Consider the following 14,338-nt stretch of genomic DNA (forward strand, 5'->3'; position numbering starts at 1 on the left):
GGTGGTGGGAGGTGCCATTGATGGAGCGGACGGCTGGGCCAGGTGAGTGGTGGTGGCCTGGGTGAGGGTGTCAAGGTACCCGGCCACCCAGTCCCAGGCTGCCCACTCCATCGACAGCCAGTCCTGCAGCAAGCGGTTTTGCTTGCACCACACAGCTGTGTAGGCCACCACGAGGTCTTCCACCCAGCTGCGGTGGCCTGCCCACCCAGCGCGGTGCCTGGTCCTTGGAGGCATCACAACATCCCCCTGGCCAGCTGCTGCAGGGCTCCCAGGGATGTTGAGGAGACTGGGGTGGCTTGTGGACATTGAGGCTGTGAAGACATAAGAGAAGAGGGTGGCACCCCATCAGTTACACAACTGGGTACTGTGGGCCCATGGCCACATCCCTGTCAACTGTCCCCCCCAACCATGGGGGGCTGGGGCATCCTGGGCATGGTGGGGTCCGTCCACGGGTGGGTTGTGTGTGGGGCTCAATCGGCCCCCCATGCCACACCCCCTTCGTGGCTGTCCATGGCCCCATACAGGGATCCCCACATGCGGGCCTGTCCTTGATGGTGACTGCGGCCATCTCCAGGGACCCTGGCCTGTGGCCACTGGCTGCGTGCCCCGACCTGTGCTGACAGCGGTGGAGGTGCCCCCCCCCCCAAGCCCCAGGGTGCCTGACACACCTGGTCCTACCTGAGGGTGCTTAGGGAGGCTCGGGGGAGGCTCAGACAGAGGTGGTCCAACTCACATACTCCGAGGACATAGCAAAGTAGAGTGCATCCTTGCTGCTTCACTCTCCCTGGCTGTCCCTGTCGTCATGCTGGGGCTCCAGGAGCAGGGTCGGGGGTGATGCTGAGAGCCCTGGCTGTGGCTCCTCCCCCTCTGGCTTGGCAGTGTCTAGGGTCCATTCCAGGGTCCTGCCTCCCTATAGCCAAAGAGCTTGTCCAGTTTCGCGAAGTAGTGGCAGGAGGCAGGCGCTGCCCCCAACTGCCTGGCTGTGTCCTTGGCTCTTGAGTAGCCCTGGTGCAGTTTCTTAACTTTGGAGTGCACTTGGTCAGGGCATGGGGGGTGGCCCCTTTTGGTCACATTGTCAGCCAGCCGGGCAAAAGCAACCATGTTGCACTTCTGCTCCTCCATATGGAACTGGATGTCGTCATCTCCCCAGATGGCCAGGAGATCCCAGACCTTGGCCTCCAGCCACAGAGCATCCCTCCACTTCATTGGCTGCCTAGGGTCCTGTGAGCCCTGCTGCCCACTGCCTTGGGCTCCCTGGGGCTCCTGCCTGTCCATGGCCCTGGATGGATGGTTTTATGCCATCCTGTGGGGTGCTGGAGAGTGTAGGTGCAGGCATGTGCTCCTATGGCTGCCAGCACATGGTCAGCTTCTTGCACAGGGTTTTTGTGTCCCTGCAGCTTTAAGGCAGCTGGAGCTAGCAGCCATAGAGCCCTGGGTGCTGGCCAAGGCATCTCTGTGCTCCGGGGGGGCGGGGGGAGCGGCACTGTGAAGGACTTGTAATGGCAGTCGGGAGAGCAGCTACACACATTTCTTTTTGAAATTGATGTCAAAATGAGGCATTGTTCCCAAGACGGTAGTGGAACAACACTTTCAAAATGACCACCTTTTTATTTCGATGTTAATTTCAAAATGAGCAATTTGTGTGTAGTCGCTCTGCTGCTCATTTCTAAATCAGCCCTCCTTTCAAAAGTGCTTTTGAAATTACTTCCTAGTGTGGCCACAGCCAAAGAGTCCTGAAGGAACTCAAATATGACAAAAATATGACAATACTGAACCACTAACTTTGAAATGTAACCAAGAGCTTAAATCAGCTTCTCTACTAGGTGAATGGCAGATAGATAATGAAATATTGATTTTTAACAAAGAAAATACTTCAGAGGTGATCCTGGTAAAGACAGACGGTTAGCCAAACTTCAGTACCAAGTTAAATATACAGATACATATGTATGTGATATTGGGGAAGAGTCAGCATGACTTCTGTAAAGGGAAATCATACCTCACCACTCTATTTGAACTTTTGAGGGAGGCAATAAGCATATGTAGTTGGACTATCAGAAAGCTTTTGACAGGGTACCGCACCAAAGGCTTTTACTCAAACTAAGCAGTCATGGGATAGGAGGATCAGTAACTGATTAAAAGATAGGAAAAAAGGGTAGGAAAAAATGGTCATTTGTTACAATGGAAAGAGGTACACAGAGTAGCTAAGCTGGAACATTTGCTGTTCAGCATATTCATAAACGATCTGGATAATGGGGTGAACTGTGATGTGGCAAAATTTGCAAGTGATACAAAAATTATTTAAAATAATTAAGTCCAAAACTAACTGTGAAGAATTATAAAAGGGATCTCAATAAATTAGTTGATTGGTGACAAAATGGCACTGGCAGATGCTATAGAAGATGAAGCATATACACAACAGTTGAACCTTTTATCTGTAACTCTCTCATTTGGCAACATCCATAATCTGGCATGACTTTAGTTAGCCGGATGACCACTTTTGATGGGTGTGGCCTAGTTTCCCATGGTCCTACAAAGTTTGTTTACAGCCACCAGTCCTGCCTCTCCATGTGCTGTGCTATTATTTAGTTGTAACTTACCCCTAAATGTCTTCTAAGAGCCCAATAAGCAGTGGAGGTGTTGGTAATGTGCTAGATGCTACTGACCTCCTGTGGTCCAGCAAATTCTCTTATTCAGTACCAATCAAGTCCTAAGGGTTCTGGATAAGAGAGGTTCAACGTATAGAAAGAATCAACTTCAGGAGAGTAGTAGAAAATAATCAATAGAGAACCAGAATAAATAATGCTATAAATGGACTTCTGCTTCTCTGAATTCAAAGTTGATGAAGTAGTTCTGTTGAATTTATTAGGAAATATATTTCTGATTTCTTGTGAAGTAGATCTGACAGAGAAAGGGAAGTAAAACATTCAGTTTCAAAGTGCATGGAAGAAAAAGCCAGACCAAGGTCTCAACTATTAAAGCTTTATATCTCATTTTAATCACTTTTTAATAACAGTGAAAATAAAGGTTTCACTGACTTGAAACTGAAAAAACATTGGATTTTGCTTCTGATTTTCTCAAGTAAGTCATTTTCAAATGAAAAAAATATGCAAAACAAGAGCTACTAAAGCATGTGGGAGTTCAATTTAATTTATTCTATCTTGTTCCGTTCTCAATTAAATACCTTTTTGGACCACCATCTAAATGTATCAAGTGAGAAATATATTTATAAACTGATTGACTGGCATTTAGTTAAATCTTTACTATTCATTTGCTCTCTTCTATTCCAGAATTCAAATTTCCAACAATCTAGATTAGACCTGTGTTAGAAGAGTAGTATAATCTAACATAGACAAAACGGAGAAACACAAGCATTCATGCCAAACTTCAACAAAATGTGGTTTTATATAAATCCCTTTCAAGAACTTGCAATCTGCATGCAAGGGTATTCTCTTAGAAAAATCTCTGCTGGGAAATGAAACCGATTGCTTCTGTGACACCAGCACCTATGTGCAATTGATTTTAGAAATTTTAATAGAATGTCATTGAGATTATTTTCAAAAGTAGGACTTGGAAAACTTCTGTCTCCCTCCTCCTTGGTATGAGGCTCCCTTAAAATATTTGATTCTGTGTATCATACTGTAGGCTAGAGCTCACCCAAGCACCCAAAACCAACAACATTACTTATCTCTGGGTTTAACACACATTTGCTTTTATTAACCATCCATGATATTGATATTGATTTGCACTCAACATTAGCAGTGGTATGCTGGAGAAACCAATAGGAACACACAGATAACCACAGTGCATTAGAGCAGTCTGGTCCAAAAGATGTAGACACTGCAGGGTAAATCCTGTTCCTATTCAAGTCAATGGAAGTTTTGTTATTGACTTCAACGGGGCCAAAATGTCACCACTTATCTCCAAGGATGACCAGCCTCTATTCAGAGGAGGGCACAGCATTCATCTCTTCACATACAAATAAGAATTTGAGACTTTTTCTGCTGTAATTACCTTTTTTGGTGAGCAGTTGGGAAAGGAGAGGAACTGGCTGCAGCCAGTTGTGGATCCTCAAAGCTTGACCAAGTCTAGTCCCAATCTTATCAATACAGAATTTGACAATAAATGAAATTCTCTAATATCATCATATAAGGCTACATTCAACTCCAGTTCACTGGGCACAACTCCCACTGAAGTCCATGGAGTTGTACCCACTTGTACCAGGGAAACATTTGGCGCAGGGAAGATTAAGCCACAAAGATGGGTAAACTAAGATACTTTGGAGCATAAGCTTTCGTGGGCAAAGACCCACTTTGTCAGATGCATGAGTGGGGCGGTTTCAGAGGAGGGTTTAAAGGGACTGAGACTCCTTTTTTAAACCCTCCTATGAAACCCCCCGACTCATGCATCTGACGAAGTGGGTCTTTGTCCACGAAAGCTTATGCTCCAAAATGTCCGTTAGTCTATAAGATGCTACTGTTTTTGAAGATACAGACTAACTTGGCTACCCCTCTGATAAAGACAGGTAAAGAAGTCCTGCAAAATTCTTTTAAAAGAAATTTCCAAATTAAAGTTTATAGACATATATATTTTTCACAACTTGGAACTTCTAGGCTCTGGCCAGGACTGGAAATTAAAGGATCAAATTACCACTTTTCTGGTGAGATTTCTTGCTGAAATGTACCATGCAGATAAGCCTCCAAACTTTCATGTGGTTTTCTCAACTTGATCTGTGTTTGAGAGGAAAGACTGCAGTTAAAGCAGCACTATAAGAATCAAAGTCTATTCCTAGCTCTGCCAAGTTACTCTGTGACCATAGGCAGTTAGACTTCCACTGCCTCTGTAAAAAGGGCACAAAAATGCTTACCTGCCATACAGGGGGTATTGTGGGTCTTGTGAGGATGCTCAGATGCACATACAATGTGATGTGTATCACACAGAGGTCTCTATAAATAAATAAATAAAACCTTGACATTTTGAAGTCCACCTATCACTCTTTTTTTTTTATTGAAAGATAACCTCAAGTCACAAAATGTGCACCAAGATGTCAACCACTACCAGAGTTCAGAGATGGCTAGATCTGGAATTTTAGCATTTGCTTATTACAGAGATACAGGCAATTTGCAAGCTGGAATCTGAATTCGGATTTTCAACACCCTCCAATTTCTGTGGACACTAATACCCAGAGTCTTGGTTTGGATGTTCCTGAATGTAGCTTGACAGCCGAAGAAGACATCGTATACCACTATTTTTACCTATATTGCCTGTAGACATATGGGCCTCATACAAAGTTACTGGCTTATGTTGTTTAAGCATCTGCAAAAGCTGGGTGCCTGGTGACATGAGTCATCTGGAAGCATCATTATCAGTGAGGTGGAAGGGAACCTGTCATGAAGGAGGAATCTGACAGTACTGCAACAGCAGGTAAAGACAGATGAATCACTGCAAATAAACTAGAACTATGTGGGCGTTGCCCAAGTAACAGTCTGTTGACTGTGTTGCATATTTTTGTGAATACATCTTCAGAGAGTTCCTTGCTGATGCATCATACAGCTGGATAGCAAAACGCTACATGGTGCATCAGGTGTGTGGGAAGCAGCATTCATAGATTCACAAACCTTTTTGCAGATTTCCCAGATGCTGTTTATGCACTTGTACTACCCACACTCCTATGAGGAAGGTGAAATGAGGTTTGTGCTAGTGCAAGGCAACAGTAACGAGTGACAGCTCAGTAAATCAAAGCCTGCTTACCCCCAGAACTGTTCACGAGAAGTGGCAGCCAGCTTCCTTCCTTCACAATGCACCTCAACCCTATGGATTCCTCTAGGGTTGATGAAACAGTCATTCATTCTCTGTCCTGAGACCACCAACTATTAGAGGGAAGGAGCTGGGCTAACTGGTTAGCTTCCTACTGTAAATATAACTAACGCGGCCAAACATCATTTAGATGATCACTAGAGAACTGTGAATCAGGCAGACAGAAACCTAACTACCCTCTCTCCATTAAATGGTCTCCATAGAATGAGGATGAAACTCACTGTGAGTAAAATTATACACTAGTCACAGCGCACATGAGCCTGTCTGATTAGCTAGAGTTCTCCAGTCTTCAAGCCTGTAAAAAGGAGACAATTTGTGAGCACTATGGCACCATTTCAAACAAATACAAAAAGGAATTGAATGTGCACTTGGTTCCACCACAGGAAGTGAGAGATGCCTCACTTGCCTTTATAGAACAGCCCAGCTGCCTTTCCTAAACATGATACCTAGAAGATAAAGGATTAGGGATGATCTACTGAGAAAAACCACTGTAGCTACTGACCTCAAAGGATCACTGTCCTTTGTGTCAGGGGGAAACTAACAATTCTAGAATAATGAAGGTAAGGGCATTTGCAAACACCTAGAAGATAAGTCAGCATGGATTTATCAAATTATGTCAAGTCAACCTAATGACTTTCTTTGACAGGGCAAAGCCTTGTAGGTTGGCAGAAGCAGTACATGTGTTACATTTTGATTTCGCTCTTGATACTATCGAGCACACTGGTTTTCTCAAAGTGGTGTGCCATGAGATCTGAAATTTTGACAATTTCTACTCCCTGTGGTGCTTTGCAGTTTAAATGCTGTGTCCTGGCTCTAACAGGCAGGCAGGGAGGGGAACCTGTTTTCTGGAGTTATTTCCCTCACCCGCAAAAAATTGATTAGCTGCTGAAATTTTCCACAGTTATTTGATTACTCAGCATCCCTAGCATGGCATTGAGCAGATTCTGAAAATGCGTCTGTGCTCACTGTATATGATGGTGTATTCTCTGGTAGACCTGAAACATTAGTGCATTTGATCCTTGTTTAACTTATTGTATGCACTACTGTGTTGCAAACCTCTTTAGTAAGACCACAAAGGTTGTTACAAGAAGGGGGATGAAAAATTGTTCTCATTAACCTCTGAAGATAGGACCAGAAGAAATGGGCTTAAATTGCAGCAAGGGAAGTTTAAGATAGATAGGTAAAATTTGAAGTCATGGTGGTTAAGCACTGGAATAAACTGTGTAGGGAGGTTGTGAAATCTCAGTCACTGGAGATTTTTAAGAGTGAGTTAGAAAAACACCTGTCAGGGATAGGCTAGATAATACTTAGTCTGCTTGAATGTAGGGGACTGGACAAGATGACCTCTCAAGCTCCATTCTGATCCTAGGAGTTCTATGATTTCCCTGAAATAGTCAAAATGGAATCTCTGGGTTGCTGTGTATACGCTAATAGTGCAATTCCCAGCACAGGCCACTTATGGTATTTCTAGAGTAAAACCAGTTTCTAGTGTACCTACCATCATGCCATTGAGATTTGCTTGGAATTTTACATGCAGAGGGCAGTGGTTTGAAGCAGCTATTTTGAGGAAGCTCTTGCTAAGAAGTGAATATTTTCCTGTTACTGCTGCAGGAACATGACCTTTGCTTGATTATTCAGGCATATTCAGTTTTCCCCAACATAAGAGAAGTGATAGTTTGAGGTCAGAAGGACAGCTGTTCATTTCAAAGGGGATTTCCCCAAGGACTTCTGCATTTTTAATTTTATATTTTGCTGGGAGAGCTCATCCATCTTGAGACAAAAATGAACCATCCCAGGTAGCTATTCTTCACTATTGTTCCACTGTGGTGCTAGTGCACTGTGCAACTTATGAAGGATGCCAGTACAAACAGCTGAAGAGAGCACTCATGAACACTGAAGACAGTGCTTAGGACATTTCAAAGGTGAATAGTGTATAGCATGAGAGATGTAATTCTGTGTGAACATGTGTAATTGCAAATGCAAGGAAAATCACAGGTCCTGAGTGATTTTCAAACATCATGAAGGCTTTTTATGATGGTCAAGGTGCCAAACAGCTAATGAATTCAAGTTTGGGCCTCGGACTGAAATAAGTGGGAGCCCCGCACAGGTATAAAATAGAGGAATTAGATGTGATGGATGTGTGTAGCCACAAAACCATGCAAAATTTACAACTCGGGGGAAGTATTTTAATTACCATATACAGAAGCCACTATGCATGGACATTTTTCATAAAATCTGACCAATTTATGAGGCCTTATTTGAACCAAACCAAGTCTCAGAGCCTCTTAAGCTTTGCTCATCACAGAATTCCTGTGTCTTGAAGCTCCTAGCTCTCATCAGGTGCAGAGACAGGAAAGTGAGTCAAGATCTTATGACTAGGACTTTGTGTTTGTCATGGATTCCATGAGTTTCCACGATCTCTGTGACTTCTGCAGCAATCAGTACAGCTGACCCCAGGGCTGAGAAAGCAGCTGCCTCCAGGACCAGTGGCTCAGGTGTGTCCAGAGAACAATCACATTGCCTACAGCTGGAGCAGTTCTGCAACCAGCCACTGTTCATGCAGTCCCTTGAAGCCATCCACACTGGGTGCTACGTAGGGGGTCCCTAAGCTTCTGGCCCAGGACTGTCCGAGCAGCAGCTGGTGTGGCTGGCCCCAGGAACAGCCTGATCAGCAGTCCCTGAAGCATCCAGAGCAGCCGCCACTTCAACTGACATTGGGAGCTGGTGCTATTGGCCCTGGGCACTCTTCCTCCCCTCCACCATCTCCCACTCTGTGCACTCTGCCACTCCAGCAGCAGCCACCTAATCACTGCAGCACCATTCCCCCTAGGAACTTACCCCCTGCAGCAGCAGCCCGTCCAAGAATTAGTCAGCAGTATTTATAGGGTAAGTCACAGACAGGTCATGGGCTGAGAGTTTTTATTGTCCGTAACCTGTCCATGACTTTTACTAAAAATACCTGTGACTAAATTGTCACCTTACTTATGACAGTGATAACACTGAGCTCACAGAAGACACTCATTGAATTTTGGATTCAATTCCTAGCAGAGATGAGCGTGAACTGAAGAACTTAGTGACCAGTGCTGTTGTACGGATGTAAGACCTGGCATACTAAAAAGTCTTGAAACCACAAGCTACAGACACTTATAAGCAGATGCTTAGGTATATCCTTGCATCAAATGGCAAGACTTTTGTCACCAATTAGGAGCTTTGGAACAGAGCAGGATAAGAGCCACTTGGAGTTCAAATTGAGAGAAGAAATGGGGGTGGCTACACCACACTCTCAGAAAACCATCATCCAGCACAGTCTGTCAAGCTCTCAAATGGAATATGCAAAGAAAATGCAAAAAAGGAAGGCCTCGGACAACGTGGAGAAGATCTACTGAGATTTTAGGACAATAGCTGGGGTGCTCTTGGAGTCAGCTAGAAGTTTTGTCCCAAGACAGAGTGAAGTGGAGGAGACTTGTAGATGACCTATGCTGCACTGGGACTACAAGGGTTTAAGTCAAGCTGTTCCCAACCTTCCCAAACCTAGAAGATGATCAGATCCAGGATTTGGGTCTATTGGCAAGATTATGGGGGACAGTGAGGTGAAACTGAAGTTGTGGCAAACCTTATTTCAGCTATGTGCTGCAATAATATGCCATGAAATCATCATCTACTTAGCAATCACTTAATCTTTGACCTGAAAAGGAGCTCTATCCCAGGAGAGAGAACCAACAGTATCTAATCAAGGATTGTCAATCACAGTGCATGTGCAATTAGCTAGAGTTGCTACTGATAACAACTAATGAATTCTGAGTGGAGAAACCTTTCATAGCAGGCTGCTGTTTGGGTTGAAAAACCAGTCACAGATTAAATAAATAAAATAGAAGCCATCATTTCAGCTGCTGAATTTTCACCACCTACTCACACATCCCTACACAGATGCACTTTGGAGTCTATCAAATATAAGCAATCATTCTCAGATTTTTCTGATACATAAGGAGATATTTAATTCACTTCTAGGGGGTGCGAGGTTTTTAATATGAATACAGCAAAGGGAGCTGGCTTGCTGAGTAGAAGATGGTTATTCATCTTTAAGGCTTTTGTCCCACCCGTTGCACTTCCATTCCATTTTTAATAAACACCCGCAGCTATATGACTGGTGTATTGCACATAATCAGTATGTTGGGTGACTAGCTTTGGTTAGCAGGGGAGGGATGTTGCTCACATTCCAGGATTTTTGTGCACTGAATATGAATAACATGCAGATTATACTGCACTGAATCAAAATCTGATACTTTCCCCTTTTCTGCTCCTGATTCCACCAAAATTACATGAGATTGGAAGGTGGCAAAGGACAACAGTAAAGTAGGGAGTGCCTCATCTGCAGAATGAAGGTATGCTTTTGCCCATCAGTGAATATTTGCTCTCAAAGGGCACGAGGCTGCTGACTTAGAAGTTTGCTGCTACTTCACTCTTGGAACAGAATGTGGGAGAGTCACAGCCTGATATTCCATCATCTCCACCCACACACTTCCTACAGCTCTGTCCAGTGCCTGCAATGCAGTAGCTTTTGCCTGAGTAGCTTGGAAAAGGCATGTGCTGACATCTTCCATCCTCCTGAGCCAGTTTTGTTGCCATTCTCTGCTGGAAAGGGGAGAGGGACAGTCCATGTTCACACTCCAAGAGTTCACACTCCAGATACATACCAGAAATAGAGAAAGAGGAAACTTGGTGTAAGAATGAGGAGGAGGAGGAGGAACAATGATTTTCAGTTCTAATTCCAGCTCTGCCCCCGAATCACACTGTTGCTTGGACCATGTCACTTAACATCTGTCTGTCATGTGTGAAATGAGGAGGTTAATTCCCTACCTTTCAGGATGTTGAGAGAATTAGATGAAGTTTGCTAAATGCTTTAGAGACAAAGCACTATGCAGCTGTATTATAGATAAGCCAATTTGCTCCATATCCTTCTTTTATAATCACTTAATTGGTATATTCAGTGAGAAGGAAACACACACCAGTACTTTTCTATTTTTAAATCATGGTACCACATATGCCATGATCCTCAAACATTATAGGTGCTGATTGACTAAATAATTATTGCATGTTATCCTCATCAGTTGTGTAGTCTGCTTGACAAGATGATTAGCTGTATTTTCTAATTCAGAATTTCTCTTTTGTTAGTACAAAGCCCCCAGAAGATATATTGAGGTATTAAAACGAATAAAAGATAATTCTTTTTCGCACAGTGCACAGTCAAACTGTGGAACTCCTTGCCGGAGGTGGCTGTGAAGGCTAGGATTATAAGAGAGTTCAAAGAAAAGCTAGATTAATTCATGGAGGTTAGGTCCATAAAAGGCTATTAGCCAGGGGGTAGGAATGGAGTCCCTGGCCTCTGTTTGTCAGAGGCTGGAGATGGATGGCAGAAGCCAAGTCGCTTGATCATTGTTTTCGGTCCACTTCCTCTGGGGCATCTGGCACTGGTCACTGTCGGCAGAAAGGATGGTGGGCTAGATGGACCTTTGGTCTGACCCAGTAATGGCCATTCTTATGTTCTCATTTACCACAAAATGTCAAATGCTAGCATTATATGATCCCCAAAAGTATCCTAGCCTTATCTGTGTTAGTCAGCTTGTGACTCTGAACTTGAATGGTGTCATAGGCTGTGTCTAGACTGTGGGAAGCTGTCAACAAAAGATTTGTAAATTGTGCACTGCAATTTGCACATCTTTTCCCAGCTGTTCTGTTGGGAGAGGCTTTTCCAACATTTGGCCCGTCCACATCAGAACATAAGAACATAAGAATGGCCATACTGGGTCAGCCCAGCATCCCATCTGCCGACGGTGGCCAATGCCAGGTGCCCCAGAGAAGGAGAATAGAAGACAATGATCAAGTGATTTATCTCCTGCCATCCATCTCCTGCCCTTGTTCTGAAGGCTAGGGCACCATACTTTATCCCTGGCTAATAGCCATTTATGGACCTAACCTGCAAAAATTTATCAAGCTCTTTTTTAAACCCTAATAGAGTCCTGGCCTTCACAGCCTCCTCGGGCAAGGAGTTCCACAGGTTGACTGTGCGCTGTGTGAAGAAAAATTTCCTTTTATTTGTTTTGAACCTACTACCCATCAATTTCATTTGGTGTCCCCTAGTTCTTGTATTATGGGAAAAGGTAAATAATTTTTCTATATTCACTTTCTCCACACCATTCATGATTTTATATACCTCTATCATATCACCCCTCAATCGCCTCTTTTCCAAACTGAAAAGTCCTAGTCTCTCTAGCCTCTCCCCATATGGGACCCGTTCCAAGCCCCTAATCATCTTAGTCGCCCTTTTCTGAACCTTTTCTAATGCCAATATATCTTTTTGAGGTGAGGAGACCACATCTGCACGCAGTACTCAAGATGTGGGCGTACCATAGTTTTATATAGGGGAAGTATGATATCTTTTGTCTTATTATCAATCCCTTTTTTAATAATTCCTAACATCCTATTTGCCTTACTAACTGCCGCTGCACACTGCGTGGATGTCTTCAGAGAACTATCCACTATAACTCCAAGATCCCTTTCCTGATCTGTCGTAGCTAAATTTGACCCCATCATGTAGTACGTGTAATTTGGGTTATTTTTTCCAACATGCATTACCTTACACTTACCCACATTAAATTTCATTTGCCATTTTGCTGCCCAATCACTCAGTTTGCTGAGATCTTTTTGTAGTTCTTCACAATCCCTTTTGGTTTTGACTGTCCTGAACAACTTGGTGTCATCTGCAAACTTGGCCACCTCACTGCTTACCTCATTTTCTAGATCATTGATGAACAAGTTGAACAGGATCGGTCCCAGGACTGACCCCTGGGGAACACCACTAGTTACCCTCCTCCATTGTGAAAATTTACCATTTATTCCCACCCTTTGTTTTCTGTCTTTTAACCAATTCCCGATCCATGAAAGGATCTTTCCTCCTATCCCATGACCACCTAATTTACATAAAAGCCTTTGGTGTGGGACCGTGTCAAAGGCTTTCTGGAAATCTAGGTATATTATGTCCACTGGGTGCCCCTTGTCCGCATGTTTATTAACCCCTTCAAAGAATTCTAATAGATTAGTTAGACACGACTTCCCTCTGCAGAAACCATGCTGACTTTTGCCCAACAATTCATGCTCTTCTACGTGCCTTGCAATTTTATTCTTTACTAGTGTTTCTACTAATTTGCCTGGTACTGATGTTAAACTTATCGGTCTATAATTGCCAGGGTCTCCTCTAGAGCCTTTTTTAAATACTGGCGTTATATTGGCTGTCTTCCAGTCATTTGGTACCAAAGTGGATTTAAAGGATAGGTTACAAACCACTGTTAATAACTCCGCAATTTCACATTTGAGTTCTTTCAAAGGGCCAAAGGGGGGCCAAATGTCAGCAAACCTCCCTCTGTTGACACATTCCTTCTTCCTCTTGAAACAAGGGGTAAGGGATATCAACAGAATGCTCCCAACTGGCAGATCTCTTCCAAGAGCTCTGCCGAATGGACATGTGATCTGTCAACAAAACTTCTGTCGACAGAAGTTTTGTTGACAGAAGCCCAAAGTCTAGACATAGCCCTAGTTACTGTAACCTGCAGTCTCATACTGCAGCACTGTAACAGTTCAGAATGTATCAGTCCTAAAAAAAAATTACAGAATATGTATTACCAGCCAGGTCAGTGTTTCCTTCTGTACATTTAAATTCAACATTATAAGAGCAAATAAATTAAATAACCTGGCACAGCTACACCTCAGAATTTCCCACAGGGTAACTTTACTGGCAAATCTGGGCTATAGGCTACACCACCTAATGTTGCCAGATTGCACATTGCTAGTAAAAAGAGCTGGAACTCAAGCAGCAGCTATAAAAATAATTGAGATGCTACAGCCACAATTTATAAGCAATATCTGTTGTTATTTAACACCTATTGTTTCACTTCATTTTTTCCTCTGTTAATCAGAGAGTTGTTTCATTACAGTCTACGTACTAGCTAAGGAGAAAAACCAGCCATAGACACCAGTTCTCAGCTTCATATAGGGTTGCTAACTGTCTAATCACACAATGAAAACACTCTTGTTCCACCCCCTGCCCTGCCCCTTCTACAAGGTCCTTCCCCCACCCACTCCATCCCTTCTCCCTCCATTGGTTGCTCTCCTTCAACCTCACTCACTTTCACTGAGATGGGGCAGAGGGTTGGGAAGTGGCAAGGGGGCTGGGCTCTGGGCTTAAGCTGAGGATTTTGAAGTGTGGGAGAGGGCTCTGAGCTGAATATGGGACAAGGGTTGGGGGAAAGAGGGGGTAAGGACTATGTGGGGTTAGACATGGCAGGGAGTTCAGAGCTCAGGTAGGGGATTGGGGTATAGAGAGAGTGTGGGCCCTGAAAGGGGGCTCAGCACTGGGACAGGGATGCAGGAGGGGGTGCAGGGTCTGCCAGGGAGTTGGAGTGTAGGAAGGGCCTGGGCAGGAGGTTGGGATGCAGGAGTGATGTGGTGTGTGGGAGAGAGCTTGGACCTG

This window comes from Carettochelys insculpta, chromosome 7 (genome assembly GCF_033958435.1).
Source record: "Carettochelys insculpta isolate YL-2023 chromosome 7, ASM3395843v1, whole genome shotgun sequence".
Taxonomy (NCBI): Eukaryota; Metazoa; Chordata; order Testudines; family Carettochelyidae; genus Carettochelys; species Carettochelys insculpta.